Raw genomic sequence first — 22,009 nt, forward strand, 5'->3', positions numbered from 1 at the left:
GAAGCTTCCACAGCATCAACTGTTAGCGCCAATGTCCCACTCGTGAAGAGAACAATGCCGTAGACATGTGCCACAGAAAAGAAGGGGATTATGCCAGCTGAAGAACCCTGTACTAGCGTACACCAGAAGTAGGGGACCCATCAGCTACAGCATTCCATGCTATTGTAAACACCTGACACTACTGTAAATACCTGATGCGATGATGAAAGTAGTAGACATGACTTGTGCCGTCAGAAAGGAATGGACATGCCAACCATGGCACAAAATGCCAGCACAAAGACAACACCTGCCCGAGCCACAGCATCCGCCTGTAGCGTAAAATGAGAAGATCCAGCTAAAAAAGGAATATATAAATTAGAGATGAGCGAATCGAAGTTGATGAAGTGGAATTTGATCCGAATTTCAGGAAAAATTTGATTTGCAACAAATGCAAATTTCCTCACGCTTTGTGGTAACGAATCACAATTTTCCTAAAATGGCAGCTACACGTGTGAGGACTGAGGACATGGGGCAAGGAACTCTGGCTGCATGCAGGCATGTCAATCTGGATGATCCCGCCTTCCCAATCAGCAGCCAGCCAGCCCTGTGATGTCACAGCCCTATAAATACGGCAGCCATTTTAGATTATGCCATTTTCCAGCATTCAGAGTGCAGGGACAGACATGTGAAGGGGCTAGGGACAGCAATTGGAAAAACGATTATGGAAAGAAAAAAAAAAACTGAAAAAACGATTTATAAATGCAAGGAAAGGATAGGTAGGTATCATTTCACAGCATCTTAGTGCAGGGAGAGACATCAGAAGGTGCTAGGGACATTGATAGGAAAGTGATTTACAAGTGCAGGGAACAATTATTTGGGGATCCAAATAGTCTGTAACGGGGTTCCGAAGGTGCACTCGGTCCCCCATTGCCCGCAGAACTGTTGCTTAGCTTTGGGAATGAGGATCTGTGTTTGACCTCATTCCCAGGGCGGCTTTACTGCTGGGTGGCTCCCTGCTCCTAAGTCTGCCTTGAGCGCCGAGCTGATCACTCGGTGCTCAAAATGGTTGGTCTGTCGGTCATGTGACGCTGGCCACGTCACATGACCCTCACTCCCCACTATAAATACAGGCAGCCTGCTAGCTACAGGTTGCCTGTTAATTTCTAGGTTCCTGGCTATTTGTTGGACTACTGAATACTCACCTGATTCCGTTCCCTGACGATCCTTTTGCCTGCTCCTCCTGTACTGCGTATCTGTCCTGGTATTGTGACCTCGGCTCCCACCTGACTACTCTCTTAGGACTCCTCTTGTACTTCTCTACTCTCCTGGTATTTGACCCCGGCTTCTCCTGACCATTCTTTGCTTAACCCTTTGTACTGCGTAGCTCTCTTGGTTCTGACCCGGTCCGTTCATGTTCCGTATTTTGTCTTGTCTGTCTTCCCTGCACGTATCCTAAGTTAGGGACTGTCGTCCAGTTGTCCCCTGTCATCAGGACTCGTGAGGCAAGTAGGCAGGGCCAGGGGTGAGGGTGGAGCGCAGTGGTCACTATCCTTCCCCCTGTGTGTGTGTGGACGTGACTGTTACAGATTAACAGGCCCAACAACCACTGTATCATGAATCCTCTTACTACCCTGACTGACCATGTCTCTAACTTGACACAGAGGGTGCAGGAGCTAGGAGAGAAACTCCGTTCTTGTGAGTTAGGGCAAGGTTCTTCCACTCCTCTGTCCTCTAGTCCACATTTTGAACCCCAGATCAAGCTCCCAGAACCCTTTTCTGGAGACCGGAAGAGGTTTCTCTCCTTTAAGGAGAATTGCAAACTCTACTTCCATTTGCGCCCCGTGTCCTCCGGTGCCAAGAGCCAACACGTGGGGATTATCATTTCTCTACTACAGTGTGATCCCCAGGACTGGGCATTTTCGTTACCTCCTGGGGCGAGTTGTCTAACTTCTGTGGAGGGTTTTTTCAGGCCCTGGGTACCCTCTATGACGAACCAGACAGGGCCATGGTAGCCGAGACGGCTCTTAGGGCACTGGTTCAGGGCCATCTCCCTGCGGAGGAGTATTGCACTTAATTCAGACGGTGGTGTGTCCCCTCAGGATGGAATGAACCAGCCCTGAAGAGTCAGTTTAGGTCTGGTCTATCTGATAATTTAAAAGATCTATTGGTCAATTACCAAATTCCTGAGACCTTAGAGGAGATGATGACCCTAGTTGTCCGACTTTACAGACGAGTTAGAGAGAGACGACAAGAACTACAGTTCTGTTCTCAGATGGTGGTCCAGCCAGGGGCCTTTTCCAGGGACAACACTGAGGTCTCCACCGAGGAACCAATGCAGGTTGGCATGACCCGGGGTAATCTTCATCACAGACGCGGAGAGTGCTTCTACTGTGGAGATCCTGGCCATTGGATCAACAAGTGTCCTAAGAGGGTCCTCTCTGACAAGTCTCCTAAGGCAAGACAACCTAAAGACCAGGTACACCCTGATTTTTCTAAAGGTAAGCTTTTAGTACCCATAACAATTTCTCTGGGGGTTAATAAGTGGCCGGGTAAGGCCTTTATTGACTCCGGTTCAGCGGCCAGCTTTATTGACTTTGAGTTTGCTTTACCTACACCTATCCATGTCATGGCTATTGATGCTACTCCCCTGATTGGTGGTACGGTGAGGTCATGTACCTCTGAAATTTCTCTGTCCGTGGGTGTGTGCCACTCTGAGAGATGTTCTCTTCTAGTCCTGGAGAACCTACCGGTTGAGGTGGTACTAGGGTTGCCTTGGCTCCGTTTACATAACCCCACAATTGATTGGTCCAAAGGAGAGTTGGTGAAATGGGGACCTAAGTGTGACTCATGCTTGTCCGTGGTCCAGGCTGGGGTTTCAGTAAGGTCTAATACATTACCCTCTGTTATTAAGGAATATTCTGATGTGTTCTCGTTCCTTACTCCAGAGGTTCTACCCCCCCCATAGACCTTATGATTGCGCCATAGAGCTAATTGAGGGTGCCGAATTTCCTAAAGGTCGAATTTATAATCTTTCAGGGCCCGAACGCAAGGCTATGGAAGATTATATTAAGGAGCGCCTTGCTAAAGGGCATATTAGACCTTCAGTCTCTCCTATGGGAGCAGGGTTTTTCTTTGTTAAAAAGAAGGATGGTGGTCTTAGGCCTTGTATTGATTACCGGAGATTAAATAAAATCACTGTCCAAAATAGATACTCTCTCCCATTGATTCCGGATTTATTTAACCAGGTTTTGGGGGCAACCTGGTTTTCCAAGATTGACCTGAAAGGGGCATACAATCTAATCCGAATCAAGGAGGGAGACGAATGGAAGACAGCGTTCAATACTCCGATAGGACACTTTGAATATCAGGTGATGCCTTTTGGACTCAGCAATGCCCCAGCTGTGTTCCAAAACTTAATGAACGATATTCTTAGGGAGTTCTTAGGTAAATTTATTATTGTCTGTCTTGACGACATTTTGATATTCTCTCCTGATTTCGAATCTCATGTGTCCCATGTCAAACAAGTATTAGAGGTGTTGAGGGAGAACCAGCTATCCACTAAGCAAGAGAAATGTGTCTTTGGTGTACAGGAGATACTGTTTCTAGGGCATGTTTTGACTCCTCACGCCTTAAAGATGGATCCTGGTAAGGTTTTAGCAATTAAGGAATGGGTAAGGCCTTCATCCTTAAAGGCTTTACAACGGTTTTTGGGTTTCGCTAATTACTACTGCAAATTTATCATGAATTTTTCTGTAATTGCTAAGCCACTGACCGACCTTACTAAGAAAGGGGCGGATTTGGAGAATTGGTCTACCAAGGCCATTTCTTCATTTGAAACATTAAAAAAGGCATTTAGTAGTGCTCCCATTCTGATCCAGCCTGATCAGGAGAGACCCTTTATTGTGGAGGTGGATGCGTCCGAGGACGGCGCAGGAGCAGTCCTTTCACAAGGTCCGCTAGCCTCACTAACCTGAGACCATGTGCCTTCTTCTCTAGGAAATTCTCTCCCATGGAGAGAAACTACAACATAGGGAATAGGGAGTTGCTGGCTATTAAATGGGCATTTGAGGAGTGGAGACACTTTTTGGAGGGGGCAAGGCATCGAGTAACTGTTGTCACTGATCATAAAAACCTAATGTTTCTCGAGTCCGCTAAGAGGTTGAATCCCCGACAAGCCCGATGGGCTCTGTTTTTTACCCGTTTTGATTTCTCCATTACGTTCAGGCCAGGAAGTAAAAATGTGAAGGCAGACGCATTATCTCGGAGCTTCCATGCTTTTCAACCCACTGGGACGCCGCCTGAATCCATCCTACCAGCAAACATCTTCTTAGCGGCTCTAACCCAGGATATCTCGGCTCGCATTAAGGCTGAACAACATCTGGCACCGGCATCCACCCCAACAGATAAGTTGTTTGTTCCTGTACAATTTTGTCTCCAGCTGTTGGGTGAGTGTCACGATTCTGCCTTTTGTGGACATCCGGGTGTTGAGGGCATTAAGGATCTGGTTTCTAGATATTATTGGTGGCCCACTCTGACCAGGGATGTCAAGTCCTACGTGTCAGCCTGTGAGGTTTGTGCCAGGTCTAAGACGCCTAGGACTCGCCCTGCTGGTAACCTACGACCCCTACCCATTCCCAGTAGACCCTGGTCCCATATCTCGATGGACTTTATAACTGACCTACCGTTGGCGGAGGGTAAGACTGTGGTTTGGGTAGTGGTCGATAGGTTTATCAAGATGGTTCATTTCATTCCCCTGTCTAAACTTCAGAATGCTAAAACCCTGGCGTCTACTTTTGTGAGAGAGATTGTTCGTTTACATGGCATCCCGGAAAATATTGTTTCGGACAGGGGTGTGCAGTTTGTGTCCAAATTCTGGAGGGCCTTCTGTCAAAGATGTAAAATTTCGTTGTCTTTTTCTTCCGCCTACCATCCTGAGAGTAATGGGCAGACTGAACGCCTTAATCAGTCTGTGGAACAATTCCTGAGGTTGTATGTTGCTGACAGGGCCGGACTGGCCATAGGGCAGACCGGGCATTTGCCCGGTGGGCCGGGCCGAACACAATCATCTGGGCAGGAGTGGAGATGAGCGCTTCCCAGTAACTATCAGGGAAGCAGCTGCTTCGGGCCGAGAGCAGTCACTGTACTTCGTCACCCCGGCCCCTGTCAGAGCAGCTGACTTCTGCACCACTTGCACTCTGTCACTGACCTCCTGACATCAGTGACATTGCTCCGCCTATCCCCTCCTTAGTTCTTATGATGGACAGTGGTGACCAGCAGCAGGATGGCCCACCATGCTGAACATCAGTTGGATTGTCACAACTGCACCAGTGATGTGAGTAGCAGGGGAACTGGGGTTATATTCAGCTTTCCCAGACTGTGCACATGTGACATGCAGTACAGTAGGAAAGCTGGGTGAATTATATCATGAAATGTCATCCAGCTTCCCTGCTATCCTGCATGGCACAAGTGCAGAGGCATTAGAGTATGCGGGAGAGGCACAGCAGGAAAGCTGGGTGTCTATATATGTGTATTGTATATGTGTGCGTTCATGTATGTGGAGAGTGTGTGTATGAGTGCGTCCATGTATGTGGAGACTGCGTTCATGTATGTGGAGAGTGTGTGTATGACTGCGTCTATGTATGTGGAGAGTGCATCCATGTATGTGGAGAGTGCGTGTATGACTGCGTCCATGTATGTGGAGAGTGCGTGTATGACTGCATCCATGTATGTGGAGAGTGCATGTATGACTGCGTCTATGTATGTGGAGAGTGTGTGTATGACTGCGTCTATGTATGTGGAGACTGCGTCTATGTATGTGGAGAGTGTGTGTATGACTGCGTCTATGTATGTGGAGACTGCGTCTATGTATGTGGAGAGTGTGTGTATGACTGTGTCTATGTATATGGAGAGTGCATCCATGTATGTGGAGAGTGCGTGTATGACTGCGTCCATGTATGTGGAGAGTGCGTGTATGACTGTGTCCATGTATGTGGAGAGTGCGTGTATGACTGCGTCCATGTATGTGGAGAGTGCGTGTATGACTGCGTCCATGTATGTGGAGAGTGCGTGTATGACTGCGTCCATGTATGTGGAGAGTGCGTGTATGACTGCGTCCATGTATGTGGAGAGTGCGTGTATGACTGCGTCCATGTATGTGGAGAGTGCGTGTATGACTGCGTCCATGTATGTGGAGAGTGCGTGTATGACTGCGTCCATGTATGTGGAGAGTGGGTGTATGACTGCGTCCATGTATGTGGAGAGTGCGTGTATGACTGCGTCCATGTATGTGGAGAGTGGGTGTATGACTGCGTCCATGTATGTGGAGAGTGGGTGTATGACTGCGTCCATGTATGTGGAGAGTGGGTGTATGACTGCGTCCATGTATGTGGAGAGTGGGTGTATGACTGCGTCCATGTATCTGGAGAGTGCGTGTATGCCTGCGTCCATGTATCTGGAGAGTGCGTGTATGACTGCGTCCATGTATCTGGAGAGTGCGTGTATGACTGCGTCCATGTATCTGGAGAGTGCGTGTATGACTGCGTTCATGTATGTGGAGAGTGCGTGTATGACTGCGTCCATGTATGTGGAGAGTGCGTGTATGACTGCGTCCATGTATGTGGAGAGTGCGTGTATGACTGCGTCCATGTATGTGGAGAGTGCGTGTATGACTGCGTCCATGTATGTGGAGAGTGCGTGTATGACTGCGTCCATGTATGTGGAGAGTGCGTGTATGCCTGCGTCCATGTATCTGGAGAGTGCGTGTATGACTGCGTCCATGTATGTGGAGAGTGCGTGTATGCCTGCGTCCATGTATCTGGAGAGTGCGTGTATGACTGCGTCCATGTATCTGGAGAGTGCGTGTATGACTGCGTCCATGTATACACCAATATATGACTCACAAAAGTGAGTACTCGTGCCAAGCCTGCACGTAAGATGAAACACCAAAGAAAAAAGGCCAGCACAGAAATGAATATATAATTAATCTTTATTATGGTCTCAAACCGGGATCGGAGGTAAAAATACAGATAAAATACAATACTGTGATGGATGGGAGACACACAGGAAGAAAAAGACCAACACCACTGGTAATGAGCATATAAATAAAATATATATATGTCAATAAGATATCAAAGCAAATGGAATCATATAAATATACATAGTGTATAGATGAATAAAAAATAAATAAAAAAAAGCCAGATATCTAAAAAAACAGGCAAAGTCATGGATAATACAAACGGATGAAAAATCCAAAAAACAGTACAGGGATAGATAAAGTGCAAAGTGCCAAAATGCAAGTACATGGATCAGATTAGTGAAACATCCGTATAAAGACTAATGACATATAATACCTGAGTGGTGAACTGGATAGCCCCAACGCACGTTTCGCGTTAGCTTCTTCAGGGGACAAGGTCGGATGTTTTACGGATGTTTCCCTAATCTGATCCATGTACTTGCATTTTGGCACTTTGCACTTTATCTATCCCTGTACTGTTTTTTGGATTTTTCATCCGTTTGTATTATCCATGACTTTGCCTTTTTTTTTAGATTTCTGGCTTTTTTTTTTTCTTCCTTTTTTTATTTTTTTTTTTTTTTTTTTTTTTATTTTATTCATCTATACACTATGTATATTTATATGATTCCATTTGCTTTGATATCTTATTGACATATATATATTTTATTTATATGCTCATTACCAGTGGTGTTGGTCTTTTTCTTCCTGTGTGTCTCCCATCCATCACAGTATTGTATTTTATCTGTATTTTTACCTCCGATCCCGGTTTGAGACCATAATAAAGATTAATTATATATTCATTTCTGTGCTGGCCTTTTTTCTTTGGTGTTTCATCTGCGTCCATGTATGTGGAGAGTGCGTGTATGACTGCGTCCATGTATGTGGAGAGTGCGTGTATGACTGCGTCCATGTATGTGGAGAGTGAGTGTATGACTGCGTCCATGTATGTGGAGAGTGCGTGTATGACTGCGTCCATGTATGTGGAGAGTGCGTGTATGACTGCGTCCATGTATGTGGAGAGTGCGTGTATGACTGCGTCCATGTATGTGGAGAGTGCGTGTATGACTGCGTCCATGTATGTGGAGAGTGCGTGTATGACTGCGTCCATGTATGTGGAGAGTGCGTGTATGACTGCGTCCATGTATGTGGAGAGTGCGTGTATGACTGCGTCCATGTATGTGGAGAGTGGGTGTATGACTGCGTCCATGTATGTGGAGAGTGCGTGTATGCCTGCGTCCATGTATCTGGAGAGTGCGTGTATGACTGCACTATGGGGGCATCTACTGGGGGCCCTGTATACTGGCACGCATTATAGGTGGGCACTATGGAGAAGTGGGGGACAAGAGCACTATGAAGGCATTATATAGGGGCATTTAATACTGGCACCCATTTTGATGCCACTATGGGGAAGGGAGGAAAGGAGCATTATGGGGGTATCTATGTGGGGCAGTCTATAGGGGCATTTTATAGTGCCACATTATGGAGGGCACTATGGAGACGGGGAAGGAGCACTATGGGGGCATCTTCTGGGGGGACTATATGGGAGTATTTTATACTGGCACAAATTATAAGGTCACTATGGGCACCTAAGCTCAACTGGGGGCACTAAGTGTTTTTTGTAGTGGCACACAGTACGGGTCATTGGAACACATGATGGCACTCTGGGGACAACAAGAAAAATAAATACGCACTGCTGCAGTTATTTCTGGTGAAAGCGTATAGGGGCGTTTTTCAGTACAACAAGAAAAATATATACGCACTGCACTGTTGCAGTTATTTCTGGTGAAAGCGTATAGGGGCATAGTTTAGTACAACAAAAAAATATATTCTCAGTTCACTTCTGCAGTTATTTCTGTTGAATGCATATAGGAGAGTATTTCAGTACAACAAGAGAAATATATATTTGCACTGCTGCAGTTATTTCTGGTGAAAGCGTATAGGGGCGTTTTTCAGTACAACAAGAAAAATATATACGCACTGCACTGTTGCAGTTATTTCTGGTGAAAGCATATAGGGGCATAGTTTAGTACAACAAAAAATATATTCTCAGGTCCCTTCTGCAGTTATTTCTGTTGAAAGCATATAGGGGAGTATTTCAGTACAACAAGAAAAATATATATGCACTGCACTGTAGCAGTTATTTCTGGTGAAAATGTGTAGGGGCATAGTTCAGTACAACAACAAAAATATTTTCTCAGTTCACTTCTGCAGTTATTTCTGTTAAAAGCATCTAGGGGCGTATTTCAATACAACAAGAAAAATATATACGCACTGCACTGTTGCAGTTATTTCTGGTGAAGCGTATAGGGCCGTATTTCAGTACAGCAAGAAAAATATATACGTACTGTACTGTTGCAGTTATTTATTTTTAAAGCATATAGGGGTTTATTACAGTAAAAAAAAGAAATATATATATGCACTGCACTGTTGCAGTTATTTCTGGTGAAAGCGTATAGCGGCGTTTTTCAGTAAATAAAGAAAAATATATATGCACTGCAATGTTGCAGTTATTTCTGTTTAAAGCGTATAAGGGCGTAGTACAGTCAAAAAAGAAAAATATATATGCACTGCACTGTTGCAGTTATTTTTGTTTAAAGCGCATAGGGTCGTATTGCAGAAAAAAATATATATATACAGTACAGACCAAAAGTTTGGACACACCTTCTCATTCAAAGAGTTTTCTTTATTTTCATGACTATGAAAATTGTAGATTCACACTGAAGGCATCAAAACTATGAATTAACACATGTGGAATTATATACATAACAAACAAGTGTGAAACAACTGAAAATATGTCATATTCTAGGTTCTTCAAAGTAGCCACCTTTTGCTTTGATTACTGCTTTGCACACTCTTGGCATTCTCTTGATGAGCTTCAAGAGGTAGTCCCCTGAAATGGTTTTCACTTCACAGGTGTGCCCTGTCAGGTTTAATAAGTGGGATTTCTTGCCTTATAAATGGGGTTGGGACCATCAGTTGCGTTGAGGAGAAGTCAGGTGGATACACAGCTGATAGTTCTACTGAATAGACTGTTAGAATTTGTATTATGGCAAGAAAAAAGCAGCTAAGTAAAGAAAAACGAGCGGCCATCATTACTTTAAGAAATGAAGGTCAGTCAGTCAGCCGAAAAATTGGGAAAACTTTGAAAGTAGGGGCTATTTGACCATGAAGGAGAGTGATTGGGTGCTGCGCCAGATGACCTGGCCTCCACAGTCACCGGACCTGAACCCAATCGAGATGGTTTGGGGTGAGCTGGACCGCAGAGTGAAGGCAAAAGGGCCAAGAAGTGCTAAGCAGCTCTGGGAACTCCTTCAAGACTGTTGGAAGACCATTTCAGGGGACTACCTCTTGAAGCTCATCAAGAGAATGCCAAGAGTGTGCAAAGCAGTAATCAAAGCAAAAGGTGGCTACTTTGAAGAACCTAGAATATGACATATTTTCAGCTGTTTCACACTTGTTTGTTATGTATATAATTCCACGTGTTAATTCATAGTTCTGATGCCTTCATAGTCATGAAAATAAAGAAAACTCTTTGAATGAGAAGGTGTGTCCAAACTTTTGGTCTGTACTGTATATATATATATATATATATATATTTATATATATATACATACTACACTGTTACAGTTATTTCTAGTGAAAGCGTATAGGGTTGTATTTCAGTACAACGAGAAAAATATGTGCGCACGGCAATTTTGCAGTTATTTTTTTTAAAGCGTGTATGGGTGTATTACAGTAAATAAAGAAAAATATATACGCACTGCATTGTTGCAGTTATTTCTGTTTCAAGCGTATAGGGGCGTAGTACAGTCAAAAAGAAAAATATATATACACTGCACTGTTGCCGTTATTTTTGTTTAAAGCGCAAAAATATATTCTCAGTTCACTTCTGCAGTTATTTCGGTTAAAAGAGTATAAGGGCATATTTCTGTAAAAAAAGAAAAATATATACGCACAGCACTTTTGCAGTTATTTCTGTTTAAAGCGTGTATGGGCATATTACAGTAAGTAAAGAAAAATATATACGCACTGCACTGTTGCAGTTATTTGCAGTTATTTCTGTTTAAAACGTATCTCCCAGAAGATTGGAAATTAGCAAATGTTGTGCCCATTCACAAGAAAGGTAGTAGGGAGGAATCGGGCAACTATAGGCCAGTAAGCCTGACATCAATAGTGGGGAAATTAATGGAAACCATACTTAAGGAGAGGATTGTGGAACATCTAAAATCCCATGGATTGAAAGATGAAAAACAGCATGGGTTTACTTCAGGGAGATCATGTCAAACTAATCTTATTGATTTTTTTGATGGGGTGACTAAAATAATAGATGGAGGAGGTGCAGTAGACATCGCTTATCTAGACTTCAGTAAGGCTTTTGATACTGTCCCACACAGAAGGCTTATCAATAAATTGCAGTCTTTGGGCTTGGACTCCCATATTGTTGAATGGATTAGGCAGTGGCTGAGGGACAGGCAACAGAGGGTTGTAGTCAATGGAGTATATTCAGACCAAGGTCTTGTTACCAGTGGGGTACCTCAGGGATCTGTTCTGGGATTCATATTGTTTAATATCTTTATCAGCGAAATTGCAGAAGGCCTCGCTGGTAAGGTGTGTTCTTTTGCTGATAACAAAAAGATTTGTAACAGGGTTGATGTTCCGGGAGGGATACACCAAATGGAAAAGGATTTAGGAAAACTAGAGGAATGGTCAAAAATCTGGCAACTAAAATTTAATGTTGATAAGTGCAAGATAAATGCAACTGGGGCGTAAAAACCCAAGAACAGAATATAAAATCAGTGATACAGTCCTAACCTCAGTATCTGAGGAAAGGGATTTAGGGGTCATTATTTCAGAAGACTTAAAGGTAGGCAGACAATGTCATAGAGCAGCAGGAAATGCTAGCAGAATGCTTGGGTGTATAGGGAGAGGAATTACCAGTAGAAAGAGGGAGGTGCTCATGCCGCTCTACAGAGCACTAGTGAGACCTCATTTGGAGTATTGTGCGCACTACTGGAGACCATATCTCCAGAAGGATATTGATACTTTGGAGAGAGTTCAGAGAAGAGCTACTAAACTGGTACATGGATTGCAGGATAAAACTTACCAGGAAAGATTAAAGGACCTTAACATGTATAGCTTGGAAGAAAGGCGAGACAGAGGGGATATGATAGAAACTTTTAAATACATAAAAGGAATCAACAAGGTAAAAGAGGAGAGAATATTTAAAAGAAGAAAAACTGCTACAAGAGGACATAGTTTTAAATTAGAGGGGCAAAGGTTTAAAAGTAATATCAGGAAGTATTACTTTACTGAGAGAGTAGTGGATGCATGGAATAGCCTTCCTGTAGAAGTGGTAGCTGCAAATACAGTGAAGGAGTTTAAGCATGCATGGGATAGGCATAAGGCCATCCTTCATATAAGATAGGGCCAGGGGCTATCCATAGTACTCAGTATTTTGGGCAGACTAGATGGGCCAAATGGTTCTTATCTGCCGACACATTCTATGTTTTTTATAATTGGTATGGTACAATACAATCTGTTGGATTAGTTATAAAAAAAGGTCTGCTTTAAGGGAATAACTCTAATTTTGTGTTAGTTGTATTGATTGTTATCACATAATACTCAGACACTCTTCCTATGCTTCTCCAATATTCATTCTTTAGTCATAATACATTTTCAGACTTAATACAGTGATGTTTGTTAGTACTCACAATTGCAAGGTCAGTGTTCATTCGTGGCGTCGCACGTGGAGTAACTAAACGGTAAGCTTACCTCTGTCTGTGCATTATGACATGCCAGGAGGGAAACTTGATGATACCTCACTTGGATTGTGTGTAGAGCAGGTCCGTTCTGCTGTACTTTTTTGCTGATGGGGTACTATGCCCCACTGTTAGTCTGCACCACATTAGGCGCAATTTACCATTCGGACCAACTTAATCTCAAAGCATACCATCAAATGTACTAGTCAACTGGACATTCTAGTTATTGTTTCATCCACATATTTTATGTTTTTATACATATTTTTTTTTGTATCTAGTCAATATTTTATGGATTATATTCAGTTCCAAATAAATGTTTTATTGATTCTATGTGATTCCATTTATAAAAAAGAGTGCCCATCCATTTTTCTCCTTACTTACCTCCATAATGTGGTAGAAACCACAGATTCACAACCCTGTGCAAATGCATCATGTAAAGAAGGCGCTGATAACGTTGATCCTGAAAACAAGGAAAAGTCCAAAGAAACTTGACTCTTATTGTCCGATATCCCTAATAAATACTGATAATAAACTCTTGGCGAAGATTCTAGCTAGTAGATTAAGAGGTGATATCTACGGTAATTCATGGCGATCAAACAGGCTTTATGCCAGATAAATCTATATCAAAGAATATCAGAAGATGCTACATAAATATGCAAATAAAAGGTGCCAATACCTGTCAACGACTAGTGGTCTAACTGGATGCGAGTAAGGCTTTTGACACAGTAGAGTGGCCCTTTATGGTAGCCACCCTAAGGAAAATGGGCTTTGGGAATAACTTTATAGCTTGGGTTGAACTTCTGTATACAGACATAACAGCAAGAATTTAGATTAATGGAGAGATATTGGACCCAATTAACATCAAGAGGGGGGTGTCCATCATCCCCGCTTCTTTTTGCTATTGTAGTGGAACCTCTCGCTGCTCGGATAAGAATATAGTGGGTTTCAAATTTGGTCAGCACGAGGAAAAAATTCTTTGTATGCGGACGATCTGATGCTGTTTGTAGGGTCCCATGACTCCCTGCTTCTATCAATTGCGACATTCGAGAGTTACGGGAAGATGGCTGGTCTGTCCATAAATTGGAATAAATCAGCCTGTATACCGTTAGATCCAATCGGGAACTTTATCCCTGGTTGCTTGAAGATTATAAAAGAGGGAGAGAATTTGCAGTATTTGGGAACACAGATATCATCTAACCCTCAAGACTATATAAAATTAAATCTAGTTCCCACAATAGCGAAAATTAGAAATAAGATACGCATTTCGAAAAAACTACCCCTGACTATGTCTGGTAGAATTTCGCTGATTCGGATGTGTCTACTCCCAATGATAAACCAAATCGAAATCCCTAAGAAATATTATAAAGATAATACAGAGTCTCCTGAGTGATTTAATTTGGAGGGGTAGAAGGCCAAGAATGAGATTACAACTGTTACAATTGCCGACTGGAGAGAGTGGTCCGGCAATCCCTGACTTACAAGCATATGCTTTGGCAGGGCAGTTTAAACTGCTTGGTCTGGAGTAAATCCCAACTTTATAATTCTGTTTTGAGCTGCATATATAAAAAAGTTACTTCCACTGGAATATCCCAGATATTAGAAGCGGGTATACACCTGCATCCCCAGTTTAATAAATCCCCTACTATGAAATTAATGTATAAAACATGGCAAGCTATTAGACAACTATGGGAAAAGACAGACTATCACGACGATACGCTGCTTTGGGGAAATTATCACTTAAAAGAACTATTCGGTATTGATGAGAGGTTCTGGCAGACACATGGAATCAGTACTCTTGGCCAGATATGGGGAAATGGAGAAATAATGGGTTTTTGAAGATCTTAAACGTAAAAATAGTCTCATAGATAAAGATTGGTTCCATTATTTTCAACTCAGAGCGGCTCTTAAACAGGCATTGCTGGGGAAAAGAATAGCTACCTCACACCCTCCACCAGTCAAGGTAATTTCAAAAATGATTAATGGTAGGAGGAGAATATCAAATATAATATTTTGTAAAAAAAAAAAAAGGAGGGAAAAACAAGGTGTGAAGATTAATATGGGAAAATGGAATGGGAGAGTGGAACAGAAATTCCGAAGGGTGGAGTAAAATATTTCAAGTAATAAACAAGACCTCCCAGAACCCAGCACATAGGCTTATTCAATTTTTTGTTGTGCATCGTTTATATTACTCCCCTGCCAAACTTATGAAATATTATAAGAACAAGGTATTTAGATGTTTAAAATGTGGGGAGATTGGAGTCGAGGATGTGCATCTACTGTGGGAGTGCCATTCTCTCCAAAATTTTTGGAATGAAGTGCTTGGTTTTATTAAGGTACTTCATAAGGTGGATATCCCCCTAACCTTTAAGGCATGTGTGCTAGGATTGGCGGAGGACAGAGGGGATTCTGGGAAATTCTTAATAACAACTAAATTGTTATTTCAGGCTAGGAGATGTATTGTAAGAAAATGGATAGAGAAAACCGCACCAACAATAAGTATGTGGCTCAGTCTGGTCAAATGTTCGCTGGCTTGTGAGAGATTACATATAGTTACAAACCCTAAAAGGTGGAGGTTTGAGTGTATGTGGCCAGAATGGCTGAAAAACTGATTAAGATAAGGGAGGGGTTGGGGATGGAGAGACATGAGAGTTTTCCTTTTTTTGGGGGGGGGGTGGGGAGGAAAATTATAAATTGTGATGTGGTGATATACAATTTTGTAAATACTGATTTTACATGCAGCTAAGATACACATGTCCTTTTTTGGTATTGTAAAAGCATAAAAACAATAAAAAAAAAAAAAGAAGGAAACACGGGTGCCATGTCAGCTCTAAGGGTAAATGCAAGCACTGCATCCGAGAAGGGGACCCTACAGCCATAGAGTATCTGAGGAAAGGGATTTAGGAGTAATTATTTCAGAAGACTTAAAGGTGGGAAGACAATGTAATAGAGCTGCACGAAATGCCAGCAGAATGCTTGGATGTATAGGGAGAGGTATAAGCAGTAGAAAGAGTGAAGTGCTTATGCTGCTGTACAGAACACTGGTGAGACCTCACTTGGAGTATTGTGCGCAGTACTGGAGGCCATATCTCCAGAAGGATATAGATACTCTAGAGAGAGTTCAGAGAAGAGCTACTAAACTAGTACATGGATTGCAGGATAAAACTTACCAGGAAAGGTTAAAGGACCTTAACATGTATAGCTTGGAAGAAAGAAGAGACAGAGGGGATATGATAGAAACTTTTAAATACATAAAGGGAATCAACTCGGTAAAGGAGGAGAGCATATTTAAAAGAAGAAAAACTACCACAAGAGGACACAGTTTTAAATTAGAGGGGCAAAGGTTTAAAAGTAATGTAAGGAAGTATTACTTTACTGAGAGAGTAGTGGATGCATGGAATAGCCTTCCTGCAGAAGTGGTAGCTGCAAATACAGTGAAGGGGTTTAAGCATGCATGGGATAGGCATAAGGCTATCCTTCATATAAGATAGGGCCAGGGACTATTCATAGGATTCAGATATATTGGGCAGACTAGATGGGCCAAATGGTTCTTATCTGCCAACACATTCTATGTTTCTATAATCTATAGCTAACAGAAATACTCCACCCGTGAAGATAGCCACACAGTAGAGGCCACAGCATCCAGTGCTCGTGCAACACTCCACCTGAAAGGGAGCCGTACAGTAAAGAACACAGCCCCTAGTGTAAGTGCAATACTCCACCCGAAAGGGAGGCCATACGATAGTGGCCAGCGCAATACTTCACCTGCGAAGGAGGCCATATCGTAGAAACCATGGTATGTAGTGCTAGTGTAAACCCTCGATGAGGAGGCTCCACAGGAAACTTCGTGGAAATGTAGTGCAATACAGTAGTAGCCATGGTATGTAATGTTAGCGATAATACTCCACCTGAGAAGGAGGAGAGCCGGCAGTGGATACAGTATGCAGAAACAGTGAAAAACTCAAGCGGCTGAATGTGGAAGAAACCACCATATTCCGTTCCAGGGCGGATGCTCCACTTATTGGAGGTGACAATGACTCACATGGTAGAGTGGATTTCAACCGGGACTAAAAGCCCAACGAAGTGGTGTTGTAGGGAGACACCCTGTGCAGGCAGAAGCCGTCATGTAGGCGCTCAACACAAACACCCAAAATCTATCTGATAAAAGGAGATAATGTGTCAGTAGTGTATTATCCAATGGTAGCACCCATATTCCAACTACTGCAGAGGATAAGGCAACAGTAGGTACCACCTCTTGCAACTACTTCACCTTTGGAAGGGGAGGAATATCACTGGACATACCGGAACTTGAGGTAGGACAGATACCCCACTGTGGCATAGCAGTCACAGCATCCAATGTTGGTGAAGTCATTCTACTTGACACCATGACTACTCTACCTGTAGTAGGTAATGGGAGAGGCTATACTGTATGCAGAGGTAGTGTCATCTCTCCACCTGTGGAAGGGGAGGAATATGATAAGACGTACCCGATCCAGCATCCCCTATAGCAAAGTAGTCACAGTATGCCATGGTGGTGCAAATACTTCACCTGTGGGAGGAGGTACTATACTGTATCCAGTAGAAGTGTAATTATTCTGCAACAAAACCTACAGTGTCCAATGATAGAGATATTATGTCACCTGTGGAGGGAGTTAATGTGACCGGATGTACATCCAGTGGTAGAGCAAGTACTCCACCTATGAAGGCGGGTAATGCGACAGGGTGTACAGTATCCAGTGGTAGTGCAATTACTTTGCCTACGAAAGGCTAATGCTACAGGACGTACCATATTCAGTGTTAGTGAAGGAGGGAAATGTAGTATAATTACTCTGCCTATGGAAGAAGGGCAATAGGACCAGATGTACGGTAGGCAATTACTCTGCCTGTGGGAGGAGGTAATGCTACAGCATGTACAGTCTCCAGTAGCAAGGAAGTTATGCTGTGGAAGGGGATAAAGCACCAGTCTGGCCAATATCCAGCACCTACAGTGCCTTGCAAAAGTATCCCCCCCCCCTTGACTTTTCGCATTTTGTTACATTACACTCTTAAATTCTTTGTAAATCTGAATTTTATGTGATGGATCAGAACACATTAGTCTAAGCTGGAGAAGTGAAATGAAAAAAAAAATATATAAATAAAACTAGTGTTTAGAAATAGAAAACAGAAAATTGGCATTTGCGTATGTATTCACCCCCTTTGTTAGGAAGCCCATAAAAAGCTCTGGTGCAACCAATTACCTTCAGAAGTCACATAATTTGTGAAATGATGTCCACCTGTGTGCAATCTAAGTGTCACATGATCCATCATTATATATACACACCTTTTTTGAAAGGCCCAAGAGACTGCAACACCTAAGCAAGAGGCATCACTAACCAAACACTGCCATGAAGACCAAGGAACTCTCCAAACAAGTAACGGACAATGTTGTTGAGAAGTACAAGTCAGGGGTAGGTTATAAAAAAAAATATCCAAATATTTGATGATCCCCAGAAGCACCATCAAATCTATCATAACCAAATGGAAAGAACATGGCACAACAGCAAACCTGCCAAGAGATGGCCACCCACCTAAACTCACGGACCGGGCAAGGAGGGCATTAATCAGAGAGGCAGCACAGAGACCTAAGGTAACCCTGGAGGAGATGCAGAGTTCCACAGCAGAGACTGGAGTATCTGTACATAGGACGACAATAAGCTGTACACTTTATGGCAGAGTGGCCAGAAGAAAGCCATTACTTTTAGCTAAAAACAAAAAGGCACATTGTGAGTTTGCAAAAAGGCATGTGGGAGACTCCCAAAATGTATGGAGGACATTCACAAGTCCGTAGTGTATTGCGGATCCGCAATACACCGGGCCGGCACCCCTATAGAAATGCCTATTCTTGTCCGCTATTGCGGACAAGAATAGGACATGTTCTATTTTTTTCAGGAGCCGCGGACCGGAAATGGGGATGCAGACAGTACAATGTATGCTGTCCGCATCCTTTCCGTCCCCCATTAAGAATGAATAGGTCCGCACACGTTCCGCAGAATTGCAGAATGGATGCGGACCCATCCTACTGACGTGTGAACGGACCCTTGAATTGAACTTTTTGGCCAAAGAAAACACTATGTCTGGCGCAAACCCAACACATCACATCACCCAAATAGCACCATTCCCACAGTGAAACATGGCGGTGGCAGCATCATACTGTGGGGATGTTTTTTAGCAGCCGGGACTGGGAAACTGGTCAGAGTTGAGGGGAAGATGAATGGTGCTAAATACAGGAATATTCTTGAGCAAAACCTGTACCACTCTGTGCGTGACTTGAGGCTAGGACGAAGGTTCACCTTCCAGCAGGACAATGACCCCAAACACACTTCTAAAGCAATACAGTAACCCTTACTGTCACCTGAAAAATAGGTATTAAGCTGGCTGACATTAGCACATCGCTAATGTCAGCTGTACATAACTATATTAGTGCCATCTCACTGCCTGAAGCCTTTATTGAGAAAAACAAACTTTTATAATATGCTAATTAGCCTCTAGGAGCGGGGCGCTCTTCTTATCCCGATTGACAGGGCCAAGCCAGTGCTGCTCTCCTCCCGCCGGCCGTGTCTACTAAGAAAATCTCACGCCTGGCCGCCCCGTTCAGTATTCGGCGAAGGCAGGGAAGGACGTTCTCCGGCAGCCGGCTTCTTCACTGTGATGTATTCAGCGCAGGCACAGTGAGGAAGACAGCAGCTGCCGAGCGTCCTTCCCTCACTGCGCGGAATACTGAACGGGGAAGCGCAGGCGCGAGATTTTCTTAGTAGAGACAGCCGGCGGGAGGAGAGCAGCGCTGCCCTGGCCCTGTCAATCAAGAGAAGGGCGTGAAAAGAGGCAGGCAAACGGAGCCTCTAGGAGCAGGTGCAACGCCCCCCTGCTCCTAGAGGCTAATTAGCATATTGCAAAAGTTTGTTTTTCTCAATAAAGGCTTCAGGCAGTGAGATGGCACTAATATAGTTATGTTCAGCTGACATTAGCACATCGCTTCAGTTGACAAACCCTTTAACCACCTCAGCTCCCCTAGCTTAAACACCCTTGAAGACCAGACCACTTTTTACAATTCTGCACTACACTATTTTCACGGTTTATTGCTCGGTCATGCAAATTACCACCCAAATGAATTTTACCTCCTTTTCTTCTCACTAATAGAGCTTTCATTTGGTGGTATTTCATTGCTGCTGACATTTTAACTTTTTTGGTTATTAATCTAAATTTACCGATTTTTTTGCAAAAAAAAAATGACATTTTTCACTTTCAGTTGTAAAATTTTTCTAATAAAACTACATTTCTATTTAAATTTTTCTCTAAATTTATTGTTCTACATGTCTTTGATAAAAAAAAAAATGTTTGGGTAAAAAAAAAAAATGGTTTGGGTAAAAGTTATAGCGTTTACAAACTATGGTACAAAAATATGAATTTCCGCTTTTTGAAGCAGCTCTGACTTTCTGAGCACCTGTCATGTTTCCTGAGGTTCTACAATGCCCAGACAGTAGGAAAACCCCACAAATGACCCCATTTTGGAAAGTAGACACCCTAAGGTATTTGCTGATAGGCATAGTGAGTTCATAGAACTTTTTATTTTTTGTCACAAGTTAGCGGAAAATGGTGATTTTTTATTTAATTTTTTTTCTTACAAAGTCTCATATTCCACTAACTTGTGACAAAAAATAAAAACTTCCATGAACTCACTATGCCTATCACAAAATACCTTGGGGTGTCTTCTTTCCAAAATGGGGTCACTTGTGGGGTAGTTATACTACTGCCCTGGCATTTTAGGGGCCCTAATGCGTGAGAAGTAGTTTGAAATCAAAATGTGTAAAAAATGCCCTGTGAAATCCTAAAGGTGCTCTTTGGAATGTTGGCCCCCTTGCCCACCTAGGCTGCAAAAAAAGTGTCACACATGTGGCATCGCCATACTCAGGAGAACTTTTTATACAAAGTTGGCATTTGACAGAGATATTTATCTCACCCAGCATGCGTATATGTAAAATGACACCCCAAAACACATTACCCAACTTCTCCTGAGTACGGAGATACCACATGTGTGACACTTTTTTGCAGCCTAGATGCGCAAAGGGGCCCAAATTCCTTTTAGGAGGGCATTTTTAGACATTTGGATCCCAGACTTCTTCCCACGCTTTAGGGCCCCTAAAATGCCAGGGCAGTATAAATACCCCACATGTGACCCCATTTTGGAAAGAAGACACCCCAAGGTATTCAATGAGGGGCATGGCGAGTTCTTAGAAGATTTTTTTTTTTGCACACGTTAGCGGAAATTGATTTTTTTTTTGTTTTTTCTCACAAAGTTTCCCTTTCCGCTAACTTGGGACAAAAATTTCAATCTTTAATGGACTCAATATGCCCCTCAGCGAATACCTTGGGGTGTCTTCTTTCCAAAATGGGGTCATTTGTGGGGTGTTTGTACTGCCCTGGCATTTGAGGGTCTCCACAATCATTACATGTATGGACAGCATTAGGAGTTTCTGCTATTTTCCTTATATTGAGCATACGGGTAATGAGATTTTTTTTTTTCCCGTTCAGCCTCTGGGCTGAAAGAAAAAATGAAAGGCACAGATTTCTTCATTCGCATCGATCAATGTGGATGAAAAAATCTCCGCTCAACATCCAAACCCACTCAGCTCGTATGCCCTGGCAAACCCGATTTCTCCATTCACATCAATAGATGTGGATGAATAAATCATTGCCAGGATTTTTTATTTTTTTTATATACAAAGTGTTTGCCAAAGCATATGAACACCGCGCCCCTCAGCTCATATGCAAACATATCTTTTACTGCAGAGGAGAAATCTCGTCTTGCAGCGCCGCATACACCGACTTTTGTGTAATCTGACAGCAGCGCAATGCTTCTGTCAGAATGCACATCAGTGCTGCAGCTAGTCGATCGGTTGGTCCACCTAGAAGGTAAAAAAAAAAAAAAAAAACAGGCCGCAACGCAATAAATTTATTAAAATTACGTTTTTATAACATTTGAATAGAACATTAACTTTTTTGCTTACCGGTGATTTTTTTATTTTTTTTTACCTTTATAGGACAAACCTCTCCTTCCCCATGGGACAATGTGCAAAGCGCAAATCGCCCAGAGATGTGGTGAAGTAAATTATGCACTTTGTCCCAGGTGAAAGGAGAGGTTTGCAGCAGCTGTGAGTGAAAGGGCCCTAATAGCCCTGTGTGCCTGTCCTGTGGAACGCAATCCCTATGCTAAGTGTACCTGTGT

At 42.9% G+C, this 22,009-nt stretch overlaps 1 protein-coding gene across 1 annotated transcript in view; it reads right to left on the reverse strand.

The window, feature by feature from the left end:
• Positions 1–19,098: 19,098 nt before the first annotated feature.
• RSBN1 (round spermatid basic protein 1) overlaps positions 19,099–22,009 on the reverse strand; it is a 44,263-nt gene continuing 41,352 nt past the window's right edge. The window contains exon 8 of the transcript XR_005777511.1: positions 19,099–19,108. The gene's annotated coding sequence lies outside the window, so the exon portion shown is untranslated. The remainder of the gene's footprint in view (positions 19,109–22,009) is intronic.

Source organism: Bufo bufo, chromosome 3, assembly GCF_905171765.1.
Source record: "Bufo bufo chromosome 3, aBufBuf1.1, whole genome shotgun sequence".
NCBI classification, from domain to species: Eukaryota; Metazoa; Chordata; class Amphibia; order Anura; family Bufonidae; genus Bufo; species Bufo bufo.